At 36.0% G+C, this 26,428-nt stretch overlaps 1 pseudogene; it reads left to right on the top strand.

Moving 5' to 3' along the window:
- Window positions 1-3,812: 3,812 nt before the first annotated feature.
- The window catches only part of LOC121423218, a 40,149-nt pseudogene continuing 17,533 nt past the window's right edge, over window positions 3,813-26,428 (top strand).

Here is a 26,428-nt window from a genome sequence, read left to right as displayed (position 1 = left end):
TCTGCTTTAATACAAACTTAATTGAGATGAGGGGCCTTTTTACCACCCCTCAACATTGTTGTCTGGTCATCCATATTGTTATTTTTTGTTATTTTGTTCCAGTTGATATTTGCATTTTGTTGAGGACTTGGAATAATTTCTGTTGCTATTCTGTGCATTTTGAGAAAAAATATGTTTTTCCAGTTGATTTTGAGAAAAAATAATTTTTTTCTTTGATTTTCCGTTTGAAAAACCACTTTCTGTTCCAAATCGCTGATTCTGTGAATTCCGTCCGTTTTCCGCGATTGCAGAAAATCACTGTCCCTACAGATCATTATGCGCACAAACATAACTGTGGAATGTGCTAAATGCAATTTACTTATGCAACCATGTAACCAATGCAATGTCATTCTCTACCTTCATGCAAATTTTGATCGCGATTCTGCGATCCACGGTTGAGATTTTGAGCTGGGGGAGGTTCCCCCTGCAGGGTTCCCGCGGTCATGGAAAACCTGGAAAAGTCATGGAATTTTTCATTTGTTTTTTCCAGGCCTGGAAAGTCATGAAAAATGAAAAAATCAAGCTATATCATGGAAAAGTCATGGAAATTAATAAATATGCTTATTTTGACCTTATGATTCAAAATTATGTATTTTGTGACTTGTTTATTTTAAGCTTCTTATTTTTTTCTTCCGAGCACTGCCAAACAGTGCAGAGAAATCAGCTCCAAATTATGTTCGGCCGACTCTCTCTCGCCATAGCATGCAGCATGTATTTGTTTGTGTGTGATTAGGCTTTGTTTTCCACATAAATTATTACGCAAAAAAAAGTGCCGATAGTATTTGTGTGTAGAGTCAAGTGTGAGCGTGAATCAAGGCTGTATGCCACTCAAAATGTTCCTTCAGCCCGTGCCCTACTTCTAGCATATCGCATACACATTCAAAATATTTCCCCCCAAAAGAAACAAAAATATTTCCACCTCCCCCCCTTACTCGTGCATTCAAGCTTCCGTGTACGTATGTACTGATATTTGTGGCATGATATGCGTGCAGATGAATATCAATATATAACATGCATTACACGTGAAATGAGAGTTTGTTTTTTGTGTGCGTGACCGAGTGTGAAAATCACGGAAACTCATTCTTGAATGCCGAGAAATATTGTTTTTATATAGACTTCGTCTAATTTGGCCTCATTACAGATGTTTTGGATGATAATTTATTGGAATTATTTGGAGCATATTTTTGCGATGAGCAGATTGAGACATGAAGATCGACACAATCGTATGTTTTCCCCCCAGTCCCATATACTGATTTTGGAGTGGTAATCAAGTGTGTATGTGTTGGCCGTTTTTATTTTGTGGAAACTGAGACCGAGTGACACTCGTAATTATAATCGTGAAGATCATACGCGGAAAATTATGAACGTCACCGAGCATTTCAATTCATGGATATAGAACTATTTTCCCCACATTTACAGGATTTACATGATTTTCTTTGCTTGAGAAATAGTTATTTGGAGCTATTCATTTGTGATGTGATTTGTACATGTACCAGTTGCAGAATAATTTGAACTTGTGAAATGATGTAGGTCAACACTCGACAGATGGATTTATGTGAAAATCAATTGTGAACGCTTGTTTTGGCTGTTTATTTTTTTATCTGTCAAGTGAAATTACATTACCACAAGCATCATGCCGGGGAAATGTACATTCACGAACAAGTGGATAACAGACCCTAATAGTGGATTTCTAAGGATGCGAGGTTAATATTGTCATGAAAAATTGACAAAAATGCATGGAAAAGTCATGGAAAAGTCATGGATTTTTTTTTAATGGAAGGGGCAGGAACCCTGCCCCTGGCATTCAAACTTGCAAAATAGCATTGGTAAGTTAGGGTTTAAAGTGATGTGTGTGTTTTCATAGCAGGAAAGATGCGGCTATGGCTTTCAACCAGGTACCTTTTCCAAGTGCCATATATCATTTGACTTGTTTCTCAGCCTTCCATCTAAGCAATACTCTCAATTCTGCTTTCTGAGATAACAATATCTGCAGGTATCCTTTTCATTTTCCTCATTCCCTCAGTTTTTCCTGTCAAGGCAAGATGTTTCATATACCCAAACATAACTTTTATCAGGCATAGGTCTAGCCATTCAAATGAATAATACTGTCATACTTTGTCTTCAGATTAACTGGTACAATTCATTTTTTTTATTCATGTGTCAGACGACCCCAGCAATAGCTGGATAAAGAGCAAGAGGTTGCTAAAGCCAAGGTTAGTGACCTCTTGGAATAGACCAGTATACTTGATAAGCCACCTACAAGTAAAGGTCGAACAAAAGAATTCCAGCTAGATAGCAAGTACAAGAAACACAAACAGGTATGGAATAATCATCAAGAAAAGATTTGTGGGGATTTCAAGTTTAGTGTAGATGCTGATGTTGGTTTGAGTTTAACTCAGTACAAGAGAGATTATTCCCAGGACCAACTTTATGTTAAGTTTGATGCTGACTCAAACATTGACCTGTCACCAACACCAAAATGTTAATAGCAACACCAAAGGAGGTCAACACCAGACTTGAAATTACACAGTCTAAAAAAAAAGAGAGATTTAGCTATGATTTAATTAAGCACTGAACTTTATAAAAACACACTGAATCGCATGTCGCCTGCCTACATGTATGTACATAGCAATAATTGTAATACCTGCCTGTCTTACCCTATCATCAAACAATCAGGAATATATAGTCAATTTGATTTATACAGATATAATGGTCATTTGATCTCATGATAAACAGGAGTTTCTAGAAGTATACCAAAGACATTGATGTGTGAGTGTTGAAAGTATTAAAATGAAATTATTATTGTATTTTATTGCAATAAAAACTTAAAAATACAATCACAAGCAGCCGAAGACTGAAAAGTGTGAAAGTTTACATGTACAAATAGAAACATAACAAAATATAAAGTCAACTTTATAAATACAATACAGATTCATGCAGATGAAAAAGAAATGTATCCAAGTAAATAGCAAAGGCCATAACATAACTACACTGAAAGAGTCACCAATTAAAAGGGGAATGAAAGATTAGGAAGAAAGTGGAGAGAGGAGAGGAAAAGGATGAGAAAAGGGAAAGAAATAGGGATAAGACAAAAGGAAGGGGAAAGGAAGAGGTGGAAATGGAAAGAGAATAAGAGGCGACCTTAAGAATAAGAAAAAACAATTATACAATACAAGACATTTAACAATGGTCACTATGTAACTGAATGTGACTGTATCGAATCGAGCACAAAAAAGGGTCAATCCATATCAAATCAACCAATGCTTGTCACCCAGCCCCCTCCGACTTTCCCCAAACCCGCATCAAATGTGCCCCCAAATGTCTGACGAAAAATTCTGGAATACCTCATAATTTTATGTATCACTATAATGACTACACCTGTATATATTATGAGACTACAAGATATCTTGGAATAGGATGCAGTGTCCATATAGAGTGATATGATTGATATCACTGTTCAGTGTAGCTACATGGCATAGTAGCATGGAAAATATCATAACCATGTCTTATCTATTGTGACTTCTTAATTGGTACTTTATTTGAGTTACTAAGTTAACTTTTTTGACCCTGGCAATCCAGTAGGTGCAAATTCTATATTCTGTAATGGATCATTTTGCATTGCATGATATTGTACCAATTACTTAAATGTATTTGTGATTGCAAAAATAAATAGTGAATTGAAAATCTTGGGGTTTTCAGTGTCTTTTCCAATGAATTTTAACTACCGGTAATTAAAAAATAAATTTCCAATAAAAAAATATTGAAATGACTTTCAACCCCATATAGCCCCACCTGCACCGAAAGAGGAAGACTTCACTTTTGGTGGTTACACCCCCTCCTCTGTGACCTCAAAACGACCTGACTCTGCTCCTCCTGCTAGAAGAGGTGTAAGGTATAGTATTTAATCAAACCTTTTTTGGTTGATTTGCAGTCTTTAGATTAACCTGTTGACTATTGAATTATGTGATTTCTATAGGCTTGATGCAGGGATCAACAGGTTCCAGTAGGCAATGGTTAACTGAACCTTGATCTAACCCTAGGTCAGATATTCATAAAAGTCATTTTCCTGTAATTGGAGGCAATTATTACACCAATAAATCTGTAATAGTTGCTGTAATTAAAGACAAATATTTCCAAACCATGCCAAAACAAATGATAATTTAGGAAATATTATACAAAATACATGTCATGGTGTAATGATGTTAAGTACAATAAAATACTGCTGTGTTAATGACTTAAAATTGATTCAAATCGAATCAAATAAAATGACCACCAGAGTGTATGTGTGTATGGATAGAAATAATGTTTCAAATTATTATTGAGGAATATTTGTAATTTGTGATGAATTAGCAAAATAAGTATGATATTTCAGCCAGATGTAGGGTCTTTATCCAAGCAATAATACTGTCCCATATGTGCTTCTCTGCGTTGGCAATCTTCATTGTGATCCATGATTTATCCATGATTTTACAATCTTAAGTTTATGTATAATGTACCAGGTATAGACCACAATGACATGATGACAGTTTACATTGATTTTAAAGACTTTTTCATGAAATTAATTGTTTGCAGCAAATACATTCTTTGAGCTTTAATACCGATAGGTTATCAACTTCCAAGGTTTATATAGTTTGATAATATTCATAATACAGCATTTATGAGGCGACAATTTTCCTATTCAATGTCGCACTATATATTACCCCAGCTGTAACTTGAGCTGCTATTAAGGCGCTTGGTGCATTCAAGGAATTAATCCTGCCGGGTACCCATTCACCTCACCTGGGTTGAGTGCAGCACAATGTGGATAAATTTCTTGCTGAAGGAAAATTTGCTGTGGCTGAGATTCAAATCCACGTCCCTCTCATTTTAAGACGAGCTTTGTAACCACTAGACCACAATGCCCTCATAATTTTCATTAATTTTCATTCTACCTCTTGAAAAATGACAACACAGGTTTGCAGATGAAGCAGATGATGATGATGATATCTTTGGTAACTCCACAATGGATCGACCTCGTAGAACAGGTCTATTATCTTCCTCCTCTTCCCCAACTAAACAGACTGCTTCTAGATCAGATGATTGGTTAAATGAAGCAGTTGGATTGAGTGGCTCCAAGAACAAACCAGAGGAAAAGAAACAAATACCTAAAGCTGATTCTCTTAAACAGGTTATTTAGTTAGATTTTTTAATCATTTCTTAATCTGATAACAATAAATTATCTGGAACAAAGGTTAGTTTGTGCAGAACAGAGTAGAAATAAGCCCTGGGGAGGGTTTCCATCAACATTTTTGTTATCAGATCTGTCAATTTCTCTCGATTTATATTGGATGAGAAGCACTATTATCATGGTACTTGTCTGATCTTTCTTGTATAAAAAGTCTGACATGCCCTTTCATGAAATGCTCTTATGGTCATGAACTAATAAATTGAATGCAGGGAAACACTATTAAAACAGAAGAAACAGCAATAATACCAAGACATATAGTCAGTTCATATTCATTATAATTTCATGAATATACTAAGTTACCTCAAAGATTTTTCTTCCTATGGATCCATGGATTTTATTGAAAACATAATGTCTTACATTACAAACTGAAATGAACATGGATTACAAATGCAAAAAATCCCAAGACATTAAGCAATATAGAGTAAGACCTAATGTATTGGGCATCATTGAGCATTAAGAAGTCATTCTCACAGTGCACCTGAAATCAGTAGAGAGAAAAAAAATAGAGAGGAAAAAAAAGTAAAAGTGCTAGATGCTGTCTTACTAATATTATCAAGAGAGCAACTCAGTGTTTGAATTAACTGAGATTTACTTCATTGACTTTCACAGGTCGAGGGATACCTAGAAATATTCCTGTACTAGAATGACGTAATTATTTATATATTGCACAGAAGTTAGTAATAATGGTGCTGAAGCATCCAAGGAATTTCTTCCTAACAGCTACCCATTCACCTGACATTGGGTGAGTGCAGCACAGTGTGGGTGAAGTCTTACTGAAGGAAAAGCACCATGGCTAGAAATTGAACCCACGTCCCTCAGATTGAAATACGAGAGTTATAACCACTAGACCACCATGATGAGTGGTAGATATAGATAACGGATCGCCAAATTGTTTTAAATTTGGGGTTGGGGGAAAGGCACTGACAGACATGCCAACCATTCCCTTTGAATAGTATTTGTTCTTCTTTTTTGCTATGAATACACCAATACTTTTTTTGTATGATTTGTTACTTTTTTATCAATTTCCAATCATGGTGTATGTATTATACACAGTGCATGACACTAGCGTCAGTCCGACAGTCTCAGACTGGTAAAAATCGGGCCAGTAACTTGTTGCATGAAAGAACAAGTAAATTCTTGCCTTTTGAGCACATGTTAAAAAGGGTGAATTATCAAGTTTTCAAGTAGAGTCATTTCTCATGTCTTTTCACCGATCTCACTACAACAGGTTGGCGATTATTACATCGAGACAAATTTTTAAATATACTCTTTTTGTCAAAAAATACTCTTTTTCCTTCTAGAACACTTTTTTTGTTGTTGAAGGTTGGCAGGTCTGGACTGACCATGTATTAGAGCACAAACATATGGATTCAAACTTTTTGTATGTATGTATACTGAAGCCCTACCCTACCTTACTTTACAGCATGGAGATGTTGGAAGACCAAGCCTACAAATAGACAATGTCAAGTCTACTGGTAATGAGAAAAGGATAAGAAGATTGGATTAGAAGGAGGGAAGGATGGTAGCAAGAGATCAGCTGCTGATTATCTAGGATTAGGAGGAGATGAGATAGATGTTGACTCCATTGCACCGTAAGTCTCTTCTAATATACAGTAAAATCTATAAACCATCTAGTTTATAATCCCCTAGGCCCAAGTTGTTTTCTTAGACCAGAATATAATAATAATTGTATATTTATATTGGGTAATTTCTACTCAACTGTGCATTACAATAGTGTTATTATTAACCCCGCTATAGCCATGCTGCCTACAGGCACTCTGGCAATCGAGGAATTTCTTCCTGCCGGGTACCCATTCACCTCACCTGGGTTGAGTTCAGAACTATGTGGGTAAATTTCTTGCTGAAAGAAAACACTCCATGACTGGGAATCGAACCCACGTCCCTCAGATTGAAAGATGAGAATCAAAACCACTAGACCACGACGCTCCTACAATATATAAATTGGGGTTATTCACATCTTTTTAAGTTGAACAGTGTTCCTAAGAGATTTGGCTTGTAAAGATTCTATTGTACAAAAGTAAATAGTAAATTAATCCATGTACTTGTACCGGTTATTGCCATTTAAATGCCCATTTTTCTGTTTTTGACAAAAATGGGTACTATATAAATCGTGATTTATTTTGGTTGCATACTGGGAGCTCTGCTAATCTTGTCCAATATAGGCTTCCTGTTTTGTCAAAAAGCTACTTTGACAAAACTCAAATGATTTGACTAAATAATTTAGTTATATTCAATAACTAATTCAGTGAATTTGTATCAGACAAAAAAGGAGAGAAAAGGAAACTAGTAAAACTGAATCAATTAGAACATTTGATGATGTTATGGATGGGAAATTAGATTAGCGATGATGATTAAATCATATATCAATTAGACTGAGTGGATGTACATGTCAACATAGAAATTGAAATCTGATATTTAAGAAAATATTTGTGATCAGGCCCAAACAGTTAACTCCAAGACGAGAGACTTTCTAAGCAGGAATCCGGAGATAATCTTTTTGGCAAACCAGCAAACAGGGATGCGACGTGAGTAATTTCTTCTCTGTTGATTCGGTTAACAGTGTGCCCCAGAAAAAAAAACGTAATTCAGTTAAATTTTTTGCCACCATAATCATAAATTTGCTTCATGAAATGTATATCATTGAAAGATTTACTTCACCTCTTTCATAATGAATGCATGACTGAGTTTGAACAATGGAAAGTGGTGCCACCAAATTTCCACTTGCACAAGCAAAATTTAGTTGTGTTTTTCTGGTTTTTAGCTCATCCGGCCCGAAGGGCAAGATGAGCTTATGCCTGGCATCCGTTGTCCGTCGTCTGTCGTCCGTCCACAATTTTAAAATGCTACTACTTTGCCATTTGAAGTCCGATTTCAATTCTGTTTGCTTTATATGATAGCACTAGGTGGGGCATTCAAAACTTCTACACAGAATTTTGAAATTCATTAAATATGCTAATTTATGCGCATTTTTCAAAATTCACAAAAAATGCTACTTCTTTATTTGTTGACCGATTTTGATTTTTTTGCTTCCATTTGGTAGAGCTTCATGAGGTTCACCAATCTTCTACACAGAATTTTGAATTTTTGACCAGAACAATTTTTATGCTAATTTATGCAAAATTAATTTATGCATATTTTTAAAAATTCACATAAAATGCTTCTTCTTCTTTATTTGTTGACCGATTTTGAATTTTTTGCTTCCATCTGGTAGAGCTTCATGAGGCTCCTGCCCAAGAAAACTCGCAATATTCGCCTTTGGTCAGTAAAGTTTCTGATAAATGACAATAAGGGGCTTTTAGCATTCATTGTCAGCTTATTGTCAGCTGCTTTGTTGGGGAAACAAAGTGCTTGTTGTTCAACGATCCATCGAATGGGTACAAATCAACCATGTTTTCATGCAAATTTTTCTCAACCATATTTTATTCATATTTTATGAATAAGGTCTCATGGAAGAACAAAGATATTCAATATATGAAATTTGTATTCTAAATAGGTAGCGGTAAAAGCCATTAACCCTAAATAGACTGGGCTATTTCGATGCCTAAGAAGACTGGGGGGTTTCAGCCCCCCCCATTATGATCTCGACTGACGATCGCGACGAAAATTGGCACGTGCGTTACCCATGGCATTATCGTAAAATCATAAGTTTGCTCTAATTAATAAAACAATGCCCCTAAAATGCTAATTTTTGTTTCACATACTCTAGATAGGCATCTGCTCAAATTTATTTTTCAAAAATTTCAACATCACATTTATTTTCTTATGTATTCTAATGTTTTTCAAAATTTCTTATGCATTTCTTTGTTATTCGACTTTTTGTTTTTTATTGTATTTTCAATGGAAATTGTCGGGGACTTTATTTTTACCATAAACAAGATAAAATTAATTGACTTTAAGCAGTAAAAGGAAAAGTAATTATACATTTTATGAATTTTGGCTAAAAACATTATTTGCATTGGATTTGTACACAAATTCATGTTTTTGAGTAATTTTGGGTCTGCATGCACTTACAAAACATTGCATAATTTCAGAACCTCATACCCAGGGGTCATAATTTTTGCTCAAAAATTGAGCGAGACTTAAAAGTAAAATGTCAGCGAGCGACGCCGTCAAAAAATTTAGAGCGGCGGATTTATCATGAAAAATGTTGAGGGGGGCTGAATCCCCCAGTCTTTTTAGGGTTAAAGCTCAAAATTTGACTTTGTTTATGTGCATTGTGAATATTGAGATAGGCATTAAAGGTAAGAAGACAAGCCTATCTATCCATTGATATGCATCACATGAAGCAAATCTATGACGATAACAGCAAAAACAGTCATTGAATTATGTTTATTCTGGGATGTACTGTATGTGAATGAAAACTGTATGTGGTTTTCACTTCTCAATTGTAGGAGGATAAGGTCTTATATTAGTTTCCATAAAATTGTGATCAAAGCAGTAGCAGTGATCAATTACCCAAAATATATAGAAATCTATAGAAAATTCTCCAACATATGTTCTATACAAAAAAAAACTTCTAGTACCCATGTAATGATGAGCAGTGAAAATTTTTAATGTAACATTACACAGAAAGAGGAGCTTCTAGAAATCTTAAAGGTAATGATCCATAAATGAAATTACTATACAAGAAAATTCAACACTGTGTGGTGATGTCATATGAGGATCTACTCAGCTTTCTGTTAAATCAATTCATCTTCAGACGGTCTAGGAGCTTAATGTTAAAGGCAGTTAGTAACTTTGTTAAGGATTTGAAATCAAATCTCTGTTCTAGTTTAGTTCAATTCAATTCCATTAAAAATGGGTTTATTAATGAAAAGACAGATGACCTTTTAATTTTGTCAGAATTTTGTTATTTATTGATTATTTGTTTTTATAGCCAAATTTTGTTTCCATGATATCTCAAAATTGGGCATGTCAATTTTCTTAACTTTGATGTCATGTATGGAGGTCATAATGAAAATGTCCTACAGAGTTAAAATTTAGCATGTATCTGGTGGGTGTTTCTTTTAGCTGTTCATAATTTACAAATGATATTGACCCCAACCTTGTCATGTGGATGATATGTACGTCTATAATAGCACCTAAGAATATGTTCCAATTCTGCATATTCTCATACAAGATCTTGTGCTTAACTTTATAAACAGCTTTATAAAGGTGATGATCATATTGATTCTTTTTATCAAATATTCAGGTCACCATTTCCTTGGGAGAATGAAAGCCCAAGAAGGACAGGACGAAGAAATACCGATTTGAGTTCAACTGGTGATCTTGGGAGTACCTTTGATTCTATCAATTATAGTAAGCAATATGCTCCACTAACAACTTCCAATAGTACAGTGTACAATAGATGTATTATGCCTTGGTTATCAGAATTATGATATTTGAGTTTGTTCATCTTTTCATTTGTGTGGTTATAAAAGTGTTATCAGCACTGACAAGTTGACGTTATCAAAAATTCACCATTGGAACACACCTGTGCTTCTCAGACAATCAATATTAAGTTCTATAACTTGTCTGATGTCAGATGACAAATGGTGTCTCTCAGTTTAGAAATTGATTCAGAATTAAATGGAGAAGCATAGGAAAAGAAAGAATGTGTCTATTTTTAAAGAGTATTGTTGCATAACATTTTTTTACATTATTGTAATTATTTTGAAATGTGATTATTAATAAGCAAATTTATATTTTTGTAGCAAAAAGAGTGTTAACTTATGTAGGCCACTCAGTAGTCTGTCTTCCCTCTCTACATTGAATTTAATCAAATTTAATTTGTATTTGTGATAGGTGATGATGATGATGATCCACTTGGTAATAGTGATCCTCTACGAGCCAGTCTTATTGCTCAACAAATCAAACAGCTTGCTGATATGGAGAAAAGAGAACCAAGTCAAAAACCTGGAGAGGGGGTACCCCAGTTACCTCAAATTCTACCATCACCAAGCCCCTTACCCCTGTACCCACCTCTCAAGCAAACCAGGTAAGTTATACAGTGTGTCTCGCAAAATAAGAAAACATGTTTATTGTAGATGAATATCACATCATTAAATATTTTTGATTAAGTATTTAATACATATGTGACTAAATCAAAATAGAGATTTTTTCATGATATTTGAATTAAAAAATCCCCACAAACCAGCTTGACCTTCTTGCTTGACCAATAACTCAATTTTTGTGTTACAGACGGGTGTATTATGTGCTGGCCTTAGCGACACTAGCTCTTGTTCATTATACTACAATGTTCATTCTGTCTTGTTATTTCAGATTGAAGCAAGTAGTGGAAAGTCACATAGCAGCCCTGTACAGCGGCAGTCATCTACTACTTCAATCTCAGGGGATCACAAACAGCTTATCTCAGGTTAGCAAATAAATGTTATGATAATAATAATTAGCATTTATATAGCGCTTAACACATCGGAACAAAATCTCTAAGCGCTTTACAGATGTATTATTACCCCGATCATCGGATCCTTGCATGTGATACCCGCATACAATGTATTCACCTTTTCCGCTCCCTGGGGAACATTCCAACAAGAGTTCCAAGACTCAATTGCTAGGCATAACATAGGCTATCGCATCCTACCAGGTATCCATTTAACACCTGGGTGGAGAGTGGCAAATTGTGGATTGACTCCTTGCAAAGGACGATAGGCCATGGTGGGATTTGAACACATGATTACATGGGGAGAGTCAGAACCGCTTCATCATGGCTACACCAAAATCTTTGCATCTGATTCGCTCAGAGCAAGTTTTTCAATGAAAATCAATAATTGTTTGTTTTCATAATATATCCTTAAGAACGAACATACTGAAGCTTTTTGACATGCACTCATGCTAGAGCAAAACAATATATAATAGAACCAAAAGAGACAATTAAAGCTAAACGGCGAGCTGTTTACCTTGACAGCCAATTACAGCTTGCTGTTTAGCATTCATTGTCTCTTTCGGTTCTACAGTGTGTATCAAAAAAACGGGACAGATTTGAAAAGTCGAAAAAATTTGGGTTTCAAATTATGATCTCTATATTTTGGTGTCAATAGGTGCTCTAAAGTATTATCCTTGAAATGCTATTAAAATAATTTAGTTTCGTTCATGCTTGAGTGAACATGGAATGTTTTTGTCTGGGATTAAAAAGGAGGCTTGTGCCAAAATGGCATAAAATCATAAATATGATGGTTGGACTTATTGCTAATCAGCAGACTTCCTCTTAACCTTTTCATTATCTTTGCCATAATTTTCGAATTATGCTGTCAAAATTCATTTCCAAATCTACTTGAATTGAATTGAATTGTGCTGTTGTTCCTTTTTAATATGTTCTCTTTTAGCTTTTAAAATTCCTTCTTTAGGCAAGAACAATTTTTTTTTAACAGAAGTATGGGAGAGCATGTTTTTTTCTTCCTTTGAACAGTAGCATACTGATGGATGGGAGCTTGGGTGCTCCCCACCCAAAAAAAATAAAAAATTCATGACCAAGAAAAAAAAAGTAGATAGGAAAATAACAGAAAACATAGAAAGTGAAATATGATATCATTTTATGAATATTATGTCAAAATCACAAATTTCATATTTTAATAAAAAAGGGGAAATATTTGCTTGATGGCTTCACAACTTTTAATATACTTTGCCCGATCTGTCATATCTTGCTCCTTCAAAATTGACTTTAATACATCATTGCCATTGAAAGGGATGAATCCTTTCCTGTTTGTCCTGTCAAGCACATAAACTTGGTGAAGAATTCAATAACCCCTTGAAAATAGGATTCATGTCTTTTATAGGCACCATAACATAATTTCTTTCACATAATAACAGGATTTGAATCATTACAAATTCTCCCAATTAATAATGCAAATCTTCTTACTTGGGTTGACAAAAAGTGTTCTTTTCTTACTTATGAAGGAAAATTCAAAGGTAAAAGAATTCTAAATGAAAAACAAAATAATTCAGGTAAATAAATAAATTTGTAACAAAATTTGACAGCATAATCTGAAAATTATGGCAAAGACAATGAAGAGATTAAAAGGAAGTCTGCTGATTACGGGTAGCCAAAAGCCATCAAGTTTATCATTTCTGCCATTTTGGCGCAAGCCTCTTTTTGAACCCTAGACAAAAACGTCCCATGTTTGCTCAAGCATGAACAAAATTTATTTATAAATTATTATAGCATTTCAAAGATAACATCTCAGAGCATCTATTAACATCAAAATATAGATAATGATAATTTGAAACAAATTTTTTATAGACTTCAAAACTGTCCTGTTTTTTTTATATGCACTGTATATTGTTTGGCTGCGTTCTAGTCATCTATGGGATTTTACTGTGATGAGTGCATGTCAAAAAGCTTCAGTATGTTCATTCTTAAATGGGAAGTTTACCCTGACAAAAAGTTTATTGTAAAAATAGCAGAAAAAATAATAAAAAATATTGCCGAAGGTTTGAGGAAAATTCATCAAATAATTAAAAAGTTATTAGAATTTCAATTATTTGATTTGTGACGTCATATGCGAGTAGCATTCCTACATAGCGAATGGTAAAAAATCAATGAAATGTCATTTTCTCAGAAAATTGAAAATGGTTTTCACTGTAACTTTTGTATATCAATTGACAAATCATTTCACACCAGATCATGAAAAGAAAACAAAATTAAGTCATCAGGAACCATACAAAATGAGAAATTCATACATTTTATATTACATAACACATGGGGCAGCTGCTCGTTTATGACGTCACAAATCTAAAATTTTGAACTCTAATAACTTTCTTACTCTTTAACAGATTTTCCTCAAACTTTCACCAATATTTTTTATTATTTTTTCTGCTATTTTTACAACAAAGTTTTCTTCAGGGTGAACTGTCCCTTTAAGGCTATTCTACGATTTTGCAGTAACAAACACTTATTCAATTGATGATTTCATGAATCACATCCCAGGTTATTCATTCTTTCCTGTTTAATTCATCTAGTCCAAATGGAATTTTACCCTTTTTCCTAGTATATAATGATAGTAATAATGATAGTTGATGAGTGTAAGGAACAAATTTATTATGAAGATTAATGGTGCTAATCTGGCAAAAAGGTCATGGATATTTTCATATTTGTCTTTAAGGAGACGGGAGCCAAAATGGAGGCAGGAGATGAGGCAGCAACAACAGCAACAAAGTCTTAATACTTCAACACTTACCACACAACAACCACTATCTTCTCAACCTCCCTCTGCAGTCTCTACCACACCAGGTGCGCCTGCTGCAACTGTAGCAACAACGGATAGACTAAAACCAGAAACACCTGTATCTGTTACCACACCATCAAGGGACATTGGTGGTGGTGTGAGTGATATTGATGTAATGACTAGGTTAAACCAAGAGCAGAGTCAGATAGAGAAGCAAAGGGAAAGTTTACTTCAATACGAGGCAACTATAAAACAACAGCAGGTATAATAGAGTATTTCATGACAAAGATTTTCACTGACTATTGTTATAAGCTACAGAATTCCTTGCATCTGGTTGGCTCAGAGCATTTTTGTCTCACCTGCATAGCAGAGTGAGACTATAGGCGCCGCTTTTCCGACATCGGCGGTGACGGCGGAGGCGTCAACATCAAATCTTAACCTAAGGTTAAGTTTTTGAAATGACATCATAACTTAAAAAGTATATGGACCTAGTTCATGAAACTTGGCCATAAAGTTAATCAAGTATTACTGAACATCCTATTAGAGTTTCATGTCACATGACCAAGGTCAAAGGTTATTTAGGGTCAATGAACTTAGACCATGTTGAGGGAATCAACATCAAAATCTTAACCTGAGGTTTAGTTTTGAAATGTCATCATAACTTAGAAAATATATGGACCTAGTTCATTAAACTTGGACATAAGGTTAATCAAGTATCACCAAACATCCTGCATGAGTTTCACATCACATGACCAAGGTCAAAGGTCAGTTAGGGTCAATGAACTTTGGCCGATTTGGGGGTATCTGTTGAATTACAATCAAAACTTTAAAAGTTTTTGGATCTGATTCATGAAACTTAGACATAATAGTAAGTATCACTGAACATCCTGTGCATGTTTCAGGTCACATGATCAAGGTCAAAGGTCATTTAGGGTCAATGAACTTTGGCCAAATTGGGGGTATTTGTTGAATTACCATCATAACTTTGAAAGTATGTTGGTCTAGTTCATAAAACTTGGACATAAGAGTAATCAAGTATCACTGAACATCCTGTGCGCATTTTAGGTCACATGACCAGGGTCAAATGTCAATGAACCATGACGAAAAACTTCCATTTGAGAACACTATACCCCAGTTCCCCTTCTCATCAATTCTCTTCTCCAGCCGTAACTGCCTCAAGAAAGCAATTTAAGTATCAAAAAACCTGTTTCTTGACGTTGGTCCGAAGATAAAACAACAGCCCGGCATAGACAGTCACAGCAGGGGGCCACACACGATGGGATGCATGCGTAGCGCTGAGTGCGGTCCCTGTAAGCATGCCGTCATTTTTATTCACTTACTTTCCTTATTCCGAGGTCGATTTTCTTCGTTCGAAATTGAAAATGGACTAACATTGGGTTACTGAATACAATATGCCTTTGAAAACGTGATTAAATATGGAATACAATAATTTCATTCCGAAGGTCCTACTACAGGCAGAGAAGTCTTACGTAATAGCGCAGCTGTTGTTTATCTTTTCGTCCTTCGCTCAACGCTCATATACTGGCCTGTGGGGGTGAAATTGAGACAGCGGGGATTACCCCTGGATTACTTGGCCAAGCGCGGTTGATAAGGGCTTGGAAATGATTTTTAGGAGATCCAAATGGAAAATGGGGTACAACACCGCAGTTCGCAATCTGAACTGAGATCCAAATGGAAAATGGGGTACAACACCGCAGTTCGCAATCCGAACTGCGGTATTGTTTCAAAGGGAAGTTTGACATAATGTTTGGCCATAATGGGGGTATCTGTTGAATTACCATCACAACTTTGCAAGTTTATTGATCTGACTTTTGAAACTTGGACATAAGAGTAATCAAGTATCAATGAATATCCTGTGCAAGTTTCAGGTCACATGATCAAGGTCAAAGGTCATGTGAGATCAATGAACTTTGGCCGCATTGGGGGTATTTGTTGAATTACCATCCTATCTCTGTTAGTGTATTGGTCTAATTCATAAAATGGGGAAGTAAGAGCAACCAAGTATCACTGAACATCTTGTGTGAGTTTCAGTAGTTTTCAAAGTCAGCACTGCTGCTATGTTGAATTGCGTGATGCAGGTGAGACGGCCAGAGGCATTCCACTTGTTGTCAGTTAATATCTCTGACAAGATGCTTCATGAAACACTCTCATGAAGTGGAACAATATATAGAAAAGAAACTTGTTTTATACTTGACCATTTTCATTATAGTATATGGTAGTGCGTGATGAAAAACCTCCACATGCCTGCCAGAAGAATTATGAAAAAGGTTAGCCCATTGTAGCTATCCTATCATGAAAGTTCATCTGTGTTGGTTAAAAATAAGTAAAATTTAACCTTTTGCTCACAATACAAAGAAAAAATCTGAAGAATTTTTGGCTGCTAACTGCTGCCTTCTTCATCGATGACCGAAGTGATCCGATTTGACCTAGTAACGTAGCGATCGATAATCCGGTTGTAGACTCTCGGAAGCTTGTATCGCCCTCCGTTCCTATTGAGAGAATGTTTGAATGCCCGGATATAAACCTCAAAGTACTGCGGCTCCCTGTCCAGCACTTGTACTTTGCTGATGTCCAGGTGATTTGATGTGAATGTGCTGCAATACTCCAGAAGAAATGGAGCTCGGGCATCGGTGTTCAAGGAATCTGGTCCTAAGGGAATGTTCTGTTTATCCAATGTAAGATTCCTGACACAAACCCTTAACTAAGTGTCTACAACCCGATTATCGATCGCTACGTCACTAGGTCAAATCGGGTCACTTTGGTCATCGATGAAGGCAGCAGTTAGCAGCTGAAAATTTGAAGTAATTCTGATTATTTCTTTGTGTTGTGAGCAAAAGGTCAAATTTTAGTCATTGTAGCTATCTTGATAAATACTTTCTTTTCTTATAAAGCCGTGGCCATTCCTATGTGAGGTAAAACAATGATTTCAATTATTGAATTAGTATTTGAATCATTTATATTGATTGTAAATACAGGACAGATTTACGAACTACTCTATATTTCTTTCAGATCCAAATGGCAGCTGAGCATGAGAAACAGATGCGACTGATACAAGAACAACAACAGAAGACAATGCTACAACAGCAACAGCAAGCCCTTCAACAGCAACAAGAAGCAATGAAGCAGCAACAAGCCATGATGCAGCAACAGTTTCTACAACCATCATCCATTCCTGGTCTAGGCCTCAGTTATAGTCTTGGTGCTACTCCTGGTAGTAGTTCTGGTCTTGGTGGTTCTAATTTTGGAGGAATGTCATCAGGCAACACTTGGCTTGAGAATAAGGTTCAATCAATTCTGTCCTTACTTTTTTGACCTATCTATATTTTATTATAAAATCCCTTTATGAACTTCTATAAAAGTGGTATATTGTCCTCATTTCAACTTTCATTCTAAAACAACAAAGCCACTACACCAATTTAGGGATGACAGTCCAATCGTATAGTCTGTTGTAGTTGCCATGTTTTTGTTTTCACTTCCCTGAACATATAACTTTTTTTGATTAATGAGATGCTTTCCCTAGTGGCAAATCACTCTGATTATTGACATTTCACCTGCTGTTATTGAAACAGAGTTATTTGAGACATTGTATTTCCATTGGCTTCTATTAGGAAATGAGTACATGTAGCCAGGGGGGGGGGGGGCACTTCCATTGACGAGTGGATACCATGCACAACCATTGGGTCTTGAAAAGCACCCTAAAGAAGTATTTTGCATATTCTGAAAACGCACCCCTTAACAAGTATTGGCGTTTGAAACCATACTCTTAACAAGTATTGGAAACAAAACGATACTCTTGTCAAGTATTCCCTGCATTGAATCCCTAAACAAGTACAACAATATTTTGATTGTTGTGTCATGGAGGTCGGTCGTGGGTTTTACCTTTACCTAGATCATTGGGTTTAGTACCAGGGGCTGCGGAATAGTTTTTAAAGGGGGGGGGGGGCTGACCATGCAAAAAATCACAATTATATGGTCATTTGTATGTTTTTTGTACATGGTTTTGGAAAAAAGTGGGGGGGGGCACTTCCGCGGCCCCACCTCCCACACCTCACACAAATCGTACTCTAAACACGTAGTGTTGACTGTTGGGGAAAAAAGTACATCCTTTATAAAACATTTTAGTCTTAATTCTGTATACCCTCGCAAATTTCACCCTTAACACGTATAACTTTCATAGCGAAATAGATAACCTTTTTTCATTATTTTAGTGTTTTTGACACCCTTATTACCTTACGAACGTAACATGCCCTATCTTGAAAAAGACATCCTTTTTACGTGTTTTTGGGGTCGCGCATGGTATCCACTCGTCAATTTAAGTGCCCCCCCCCCCCGGGACATGTAGGTTAGATAATACATGCATGGTCAGTGTGAAGATGAAGACTTTGCTGTCATCTTGTTCATACTGGAAGAGTTTTGCTAGCAAAGCAAACTGAAGTGTATTGCAGTAAAAAAATATGTTCTAAATACTTTGGATTCTTAATGGGGTTTCAGCATGTTGAAATTCTTACTCCATTTCTTGTTCAATTTTACTCTGTTCCAATCAGCTGATTCCAATCAATGATGGTATGATTCTCTTTTTCAACCAATTATCTAGGTTCACCAGCTTGAGAATGAAAAATCTCAACTTGAGTCTTCTATTCAGTTCCTTGAGAAGCACCATAAACAACAGCTAGATACAGTTGAGACCAACCATCAAAGCTATATAGCTCTCCTAGAAGAAGGAGCTAAGAAGAGAGAGAATAGAATAAAGAAGATTCACAGGAATCAGCCAAACGCTATGAGGAAAGACTAGAATCTATCATTGTTGAGAGGTCAAAGGTCATAGGTGAACATCAAGCCAGGATAGAGCAGATGTATACAGAGCATGGTAAAGAAATGAAAACACTCAAGCAGGTGTGTATATCTATTACTGCTTTATAGTTAACACAGACAAAACACTCAAGCAGGTGTGTATATCTATTACTGCTTTGTAGTAAACACAGACAAAACACTCAAGCAGGTATGTATATATATTACTGCTTTGTAGTAAACACAGACAAAACACTCAAGCAGGTATGTATAATATATTACTGCTTTGTAGTAAACACAGACAAAACACTCAAGCAGGTATGTATATCTATTACTGCTTTGTAGTAAACACAGACAAAACACTCAAGCAGGTATGTATATCTATTACTGCTTTGTAGTAAACACAGACAAAACACTCTAGCAGGTATGTATATCTATTACTGCTTTGTAGTAAACACAGACAAAACACTCAAGCAGGTATGTATATCTATTACTGCTTTGTAGTAAACACAGACAAAACACTCAAGCAGGTATGTATATCTATTACTGCTTTGTAGTAAACACAGACAAACACTCAAGCAGGTGTGTATATATATATTACTGGTTTGTAGTAAACACAGACAAAACACTCAAGCAGGTATGTATAATATATTACTGCTTTGTAGTAAACACAGACAAAACACTCAAGCAGGTATGTATATCTATTACTGCTTTGTAGTAAACACAGACAAAACACTCAAGCAGGTGTGTATATATATTACTGCTTTGTAGTAAACACAGACAAAACACTCAAGCAGGTATGTATATATATATTACTGCTTTGTAGTAAACACAGACAAAACACTCTAGCAGGTATGTATATCTATTACTGCTTTGTAGTAAACACAGACAAAACACTCAAGCAGGTGTGTATATCTATTACTGCTTTGTAGTAAACACAGACAAAACACTCAAGCAGGTATGTATATCTATTACTGCTTTGTAGTAAACACAGACAAAACACTCAAGCAGGTATGTATATCTATTACTGCTTTGTAGTAAACACAGACAAACACTCAAGCAGGTGTGTATATATATATCACTGGTTTGTAGTAAACACAGACAAAACACTCAAGCAGGTATGTATATATATATTACTGCTTTGTAGTAAACACAGACAAAACACTCAAGCAGGTATGTATATCTATTACTGCTTTGTAGTAAACACAGACAAAACACTCAAGCAGGTATGTATATCTATTACTGCTTTGTAGTAAACACAGACAAAACACTCAAGCAGGTATGTATATATATATTACTGCTTTGTAGTAAACACAGACAAAACACTCAAGCAGGTATGTATATATATTACTGCTTTGTAGTAAACACAGACAAAACACTCAAGCAGGTATGTATATCTATTACTGCTTTGTAGTAAACACAGACAAAACACTCAAGCAGGTATGTATATCTATTACTGCTTTGTAGTAAACACAGACAAAACACTCAAGCAGGTGTGTATATATATTACTGCTTTGTAGTAAACACAGACAAAACACTCAAGCAGGTATGTATATATATATTACTGCTTTGTAGTAAACACAGACAAAACACTCTAGCAGGTATGTATATCTATTACTGCTTTGTAGTAAACACAGACAAACACTCAAGCAGGTGTGTATATCTATTACTGCTTTGTAGTAAACACAGACAAAACACTCTAGCGGGTATGTATATCTATATTACTGCTTTGTAGTAAACACAGACAAAACACTCTAGCGGGTATGTATATCTATTACTGCTTTGTAGTAAACACAGACACATTATTCACAATTAAAGTGAACTCTAAGTTAAACTGTAGAACAGCTGAAAACCCCAGTCTGTTGAGGGTTTAGGCACCGATGTAGATAGGGGATGCAAAATGGGATACACATCTCTAACACCAGACGTTATAATACTAATTTTTCCCTCAAAATTTTTGAAATTCACTCTTAATCCAGTAGTACTTGTCAGCAATTAAGCATGAGACAAGAAAACTCAGTAAAACAATGATTTCATTTTATGTTTAGTGTTATATCGATAATCAAAGTTATGACACCATTAAGAATGATTTCTTTGATTTCCTACATGTCGTAAATTATCAGCGGCAGTTTATGTTGTTTCTTAGGGATTAAACTTTGTCTTAAAAGTCAATATCACATTTTGTAGATTTTTTTTTACAAAAAGAAAAACCATATAAAAAAATTGTAAGGAATATAAATACTGTCTGTTGGTTGAGTTTGTAGGAATAGCAAGCCTTTGGTTTTGATTTATTCTTAACAGTAATTATTTGATTATTGTTCTTAGCTATTAAGTACCTTATTATGTGGGAGCATTGTGGGCAAATGGTTCTTGCACCTTGAACCTGAGAGAGTTGTACTCTCACAAAGAGCGTGTCCTGGAGAGGTTCTGATGCCCACCTTTCAATCTGAGGACCATGGGTTCAAATCCTAGCCATGGTGTTCATTTCCTTCAGCAAGAAATTTGTTTACTATTGTACTGTACCTAGATGAAATTAGTGGGTACCAGGCTAGACATTTATAGGCAGGACATTTATTCCTTGAAATGCTTGTGCATCAAAACCTCGAATCCGTATCCGTTCTCCGAGACCTTCGCCCCAACGAGCCACTTTGAGGTCCTTTCTACAGGTTCGTCGTGGAGATTTTGCGAGACTTCGATACCTCATTCATCTGATCCCATGGCGAGCTATTTTATCTGGAACTGATGTGGATGAGTGCAACGAAATCTTCACAGACTTCTTGATGCTGCCATTAAGGAAACTATCCCACAGGTGCACAAACGGAAGAATCGCCTCTCTCCTTGGATCACACCCGAAATCAGGTCTCTGATTAATGAAAAACATTCTCTGTTTAGACTTGCTAGGAGAACTCATAATCATGTAGACTGGTCAAATTATAAAACTGTCAGAAATAATGTGAAGAAGGACTGTAGAAAAGCGTATTGGACATATGTTAATACATTGTTTGCCTGTGATGACAATAGACGTAGGTTTTGGGCTTTTATAAGAACTCGCAAAAACTCGCCTCCTCCTCCTAAGTTTAGGTTTAATGATGTAGATATTTCAAATCCTGGAGATATTGCAGATGCTTTCAGTTCTTATTTTAGTTCTGTATTCAGTCATCAATGTACTCTACCTGATGATCCCCTACTTGTAGTTTGCACATTCCTGTTCTTTCACATTTCTCTGTATCTTCTTCACAGGTTCACTCGGCTCTTCTTCGTCTGCAGAGAAATAAGTCTCCCGGACCTGACGGCATTCTTCCCAGTATACTTCTTGAAGTTGCAGAAGAAATTTCACTTCCTATTTCTATTCTTTTCAATACATCCTTAGGTTGTGGCAAAGTTCCATTGTCCTGGAAACGGGCACATATTACACCCGTCTTCAAGGGTGGGGACAAATCAGCTGTCACGAACTATCGTCCTGTTGCTCTAACCTCGGTTCTTTGTAAACTCCTTGAGGGTTTCATCGTTAAGAACATCCAGGAACATATTTATGCAAATGGACTTCTCAACCCTGGGCAGCATGGTTTTGTCTCTGGTAAGAGCTGTGTAACACAGTTGACAAATGTTTATCACCAGTGGAGTTGTACCTTGGACAAAACCCGTGCACCCAGGATTGATGCAGTCTTCTTGGATATGTCGAAGGCATTCGACAGAATGCCACACACACAGCTTTTGTTTAAACTTGCCAAATCATTTAACATTCAAGGTAGTTTATGGAACTGGATTCACTCTTTTCTCTCCAACAGATCTCAGCGAGTTTTGTTTTTAGGCTCTTCATCGGACTGGATTGATGTCCCAAGCGGCGTTCCCCAAGGGAGTGTCCTGGGCCCCACACTTTTTAACTTGTTTGTCAATGATATCTCCTATAATGCTCTATCTCCTTGTGTTCTGTTTGCAGATGATGTTCTTATTTTTAGGAACATCTATTCATCTGCAGATGAACATCAACTTCAATCAGATCTTGTTGCTTTGAACTCTTGGTGTGCAATAAATGGAATGACTTTTAACACCTCGAAGACAATGGTGATGCATATCACAAGAAGTAGACAAGTTAACCCACCTACCTATTACTTAAACAATACTGCTCTATGTTCTCATTCTTCCCTCAGATACCTGGGACTGATCCTCTCTTCCGATCTCTCCTGGAAAACCCACATTGACTCTGTTGTATCACGTGCTAATCGTCTGTTGGGATTTATAAGACTGGTGGCACGTGGTGCTTCTGCATCCTCTATATTCTGCTTATACAAGTCAATAGTATTACCAATCTTAGAGTATGGTGTGCCTGCATGGCATCCCACAACCTCAAAACAGGTGGATAAGCTTGAGCGTGTACAGAGGACAGCCACTAGACTTGCCTTAAAACAGCGACGTGGTGAGATGTCCTACGAAGATAGGCTCAAGCTTCTCGACTGGTCTTCACTTGCCTCCCGACGAGATTATCTCTTATGTTCCTTTGCAATTAAGTGTCTTCGTGGAATTTGTAACTGTGAACAGCTCAGTGCAAATATCTATATCAACCCCCGCCATCCTGAAACGCTCTCTTTCCGTCATCTGCCTTCCAGAACTCAGTCCTTTTTCTACTCACCCTCTAGGCGCCTTCCAAGACTTTGGGACACTCTTCCTCTAAGTGTAAGAGATGATGCTGTTTCAACTTCCCTCTCTTCATTTCTTTCTTCTTTAAAGGGAGCACTCTTGTCCAACTCATAAATACCTCCATTTTCTTTCCATTTTTATTTGGTTTCTTTTCACCACCTCATTATTTGTGCTATGATTCCAACAAGGACATTTCTTTAAGAATTATTTTTGTCTGCTGCAATATCAGTGCATATATCTCTTCCCCCTCTTTTCTCCTCTATTTAGTTGGACCTTTATTAACTCCAGAACAGTTATACTAAATTAATTTTTGCCATTACACTTTTCCTGTGATTTGATTTGCTGCCATATTACCTAAATAATTACATGTACTTTGCATATTTAATTCTATGATGTGCATCCAACAATTGTTTCCTTTATTTTGATTTGATTCAATTACCTGTCAGTAAGGATTTAATGTATAATTAAATCTTTTTTTTATATATTTCAGAATAATGCTCAAGTAGTACAGGCTGTATGATCTGTTATATCCATTTGGTACATTAGATTTTTTTTCCTCTTTAGCAAAACTGTTGGGGGCACATAAGAATCTAAGAATATCAATATCATTACTATATTTTTAAAATTATCATTACTATGCAGTTCTTAATTTCTCTTCTTTTTCTTTATCAAAGGAGGCGAGTTTCCTGTAATTTTACTATTTGTTGTCTTTATGAGTGTTATGTATTAGGTGCTGGAGCCTGGCGAGTACACATGCTATTAATAGGAATGTGGAGGCATGCTCTTGCTGTTGTCTAGGGCATTCCTCCTTATTTCATTTCATTGTTGCTTTTCGGGCTCTAGTACCTCACACAAATCTAAGTTATTTTTGTGCTATATTATGTTAAGCATTACAAACATTCCTTAATCAGTCCGGCATGGGTATTCAAATTCTTTCTAATACCTGTCTTTATTTCTTTTACTGTATCTTGCCTGGCGTTACATACTTTTTAGAATGTTTGTCAATGTGTTTTATTTGAATTTTAATAATGTGCAATTTTATATATCGAATGTGCAATATTCTCTCAACGGTTTTTCCATGAGGGCTTGCATGCCTCTGGGCAATAGTACTGAATTTTACTTTTGCGAGCCCTGGCCCACGGAAAAACCGTTTTCTTACTCTTTTCTTTTTCATTTCTACTACATCTATATTTAATTTTTCAATTTCAAATTGTATTTATGTAATTGCATTGTACAATTTTTGTATGTTTTTATGGCCAAATAAATAATAATAATAATAATAATAATAATAATAATAATATGCTGTCTATGAGTTGCATTATTTATTTGTAATAAGTTTTGTTGAAACATATTAAGATACTAGACAAGTGCTTGGATTGTTATTTATCCCCTAGATACACAAGCAAGAGATGGAAGAGCTAAGAGTACAAAGTCGCTTTGAGGTGGAAGAAACCAGGAAAGCAATGCAATGTCATGTGGACTCACTGAAAGACAGTTCTAACCATGCACGGTCTCTAAAGGATGTAGTAGAGAGAGTGGGTCTTGTAGGGGATCAAATCAATTCTTTACAGGTATGAACACAGTCTCTAAAGGATGTAGTAGAGAGAGTGGGTCTTGTAGGGGATCAAATCAATTCATTACAGGTATGAACACAGTCACTAAAGGATGTAGTAGAGAGAGTGGGTCTTGTAGGGGATCTAAATCAATTCATTACAGGTATGAACACAGTCACTAAAAGATGTAGTAGAGAGAGTGGGTCTTGTAGGGGATCAAATCAATTCTTTACAGGTATGAACACAGTCTCTAAAGGATGTAGTAGAGAGAGTGGGTCTTGTAGGGGATCTAAATCAATTCATTACAGGTATGAACACAGTCACTAAAAGATGTAGTAGAGAGAGTGGGTCTTGTAGGGGATCAAATCAATTCATTACAGGTATGAACATAGTCACTAAAAGATGTAGTAGAGAGAGTGGGTCTTGTAGGGGATCAAATCAATTCATTACAGGTATGAACATAGTCTCTAAAGTATGTAGTAGAGAGAATGGGTCTAATAGGGGATCTAAATCAAATTCATTACAGGTATGAACATAGTCACTAAAGGATGTAGTAGAGAGAGTGGGTCTTGTAGGGGATCAAATCAATTCATTACAGGTATGAACATAGTCTCTAAAGTATGTAGTAGAGAGAGTGGGTCTAGTAGGGGATCAAATCAATTCATTACAGGTATGAACACAGTCACTAAAAGATGTAGTAGAGAGAGTAGGTCTTGCAGGGGATCAAATCAATTCATTACAGGTATGAACATAGTCTCTAAAGTATGTAGTAGAGAGAGTGGGTCTTGTAGGGGATCTAAATCAAATTCATTACAGGTATGAACACAGTCACTAAAAGATGTAGTAGAGAGAGTGGGTCTTGTAGGGGATCAAATCAATTCTTTACAGGTATGAACACAGTCTCTAAAGTATGTAGTAGAGAGAGTGGGTCTAGTAGGGGATCAAATCAATTCTTTACAGGTATGAACATAGTCTCTAAA

Source organism: Lytechinus variegatus, chromosome 10, assembly GCF_018143015.1.
Source record: "Lytechinus variegatus isolate NC3 chromosome 10, Lvar_3.0, whole genome shotgun sequence".
NCBI lineage: Eukaryota > Metazoa > Echinodermata > Echinoidea > Temnopleuroida > Toxopneustidae > Lytechinus > Lytechinus variegatus.
Note: the sequence above shows the minus strand (reverse complement) of the source record. Positions and strands in the feature narration are given on the sequence as shown.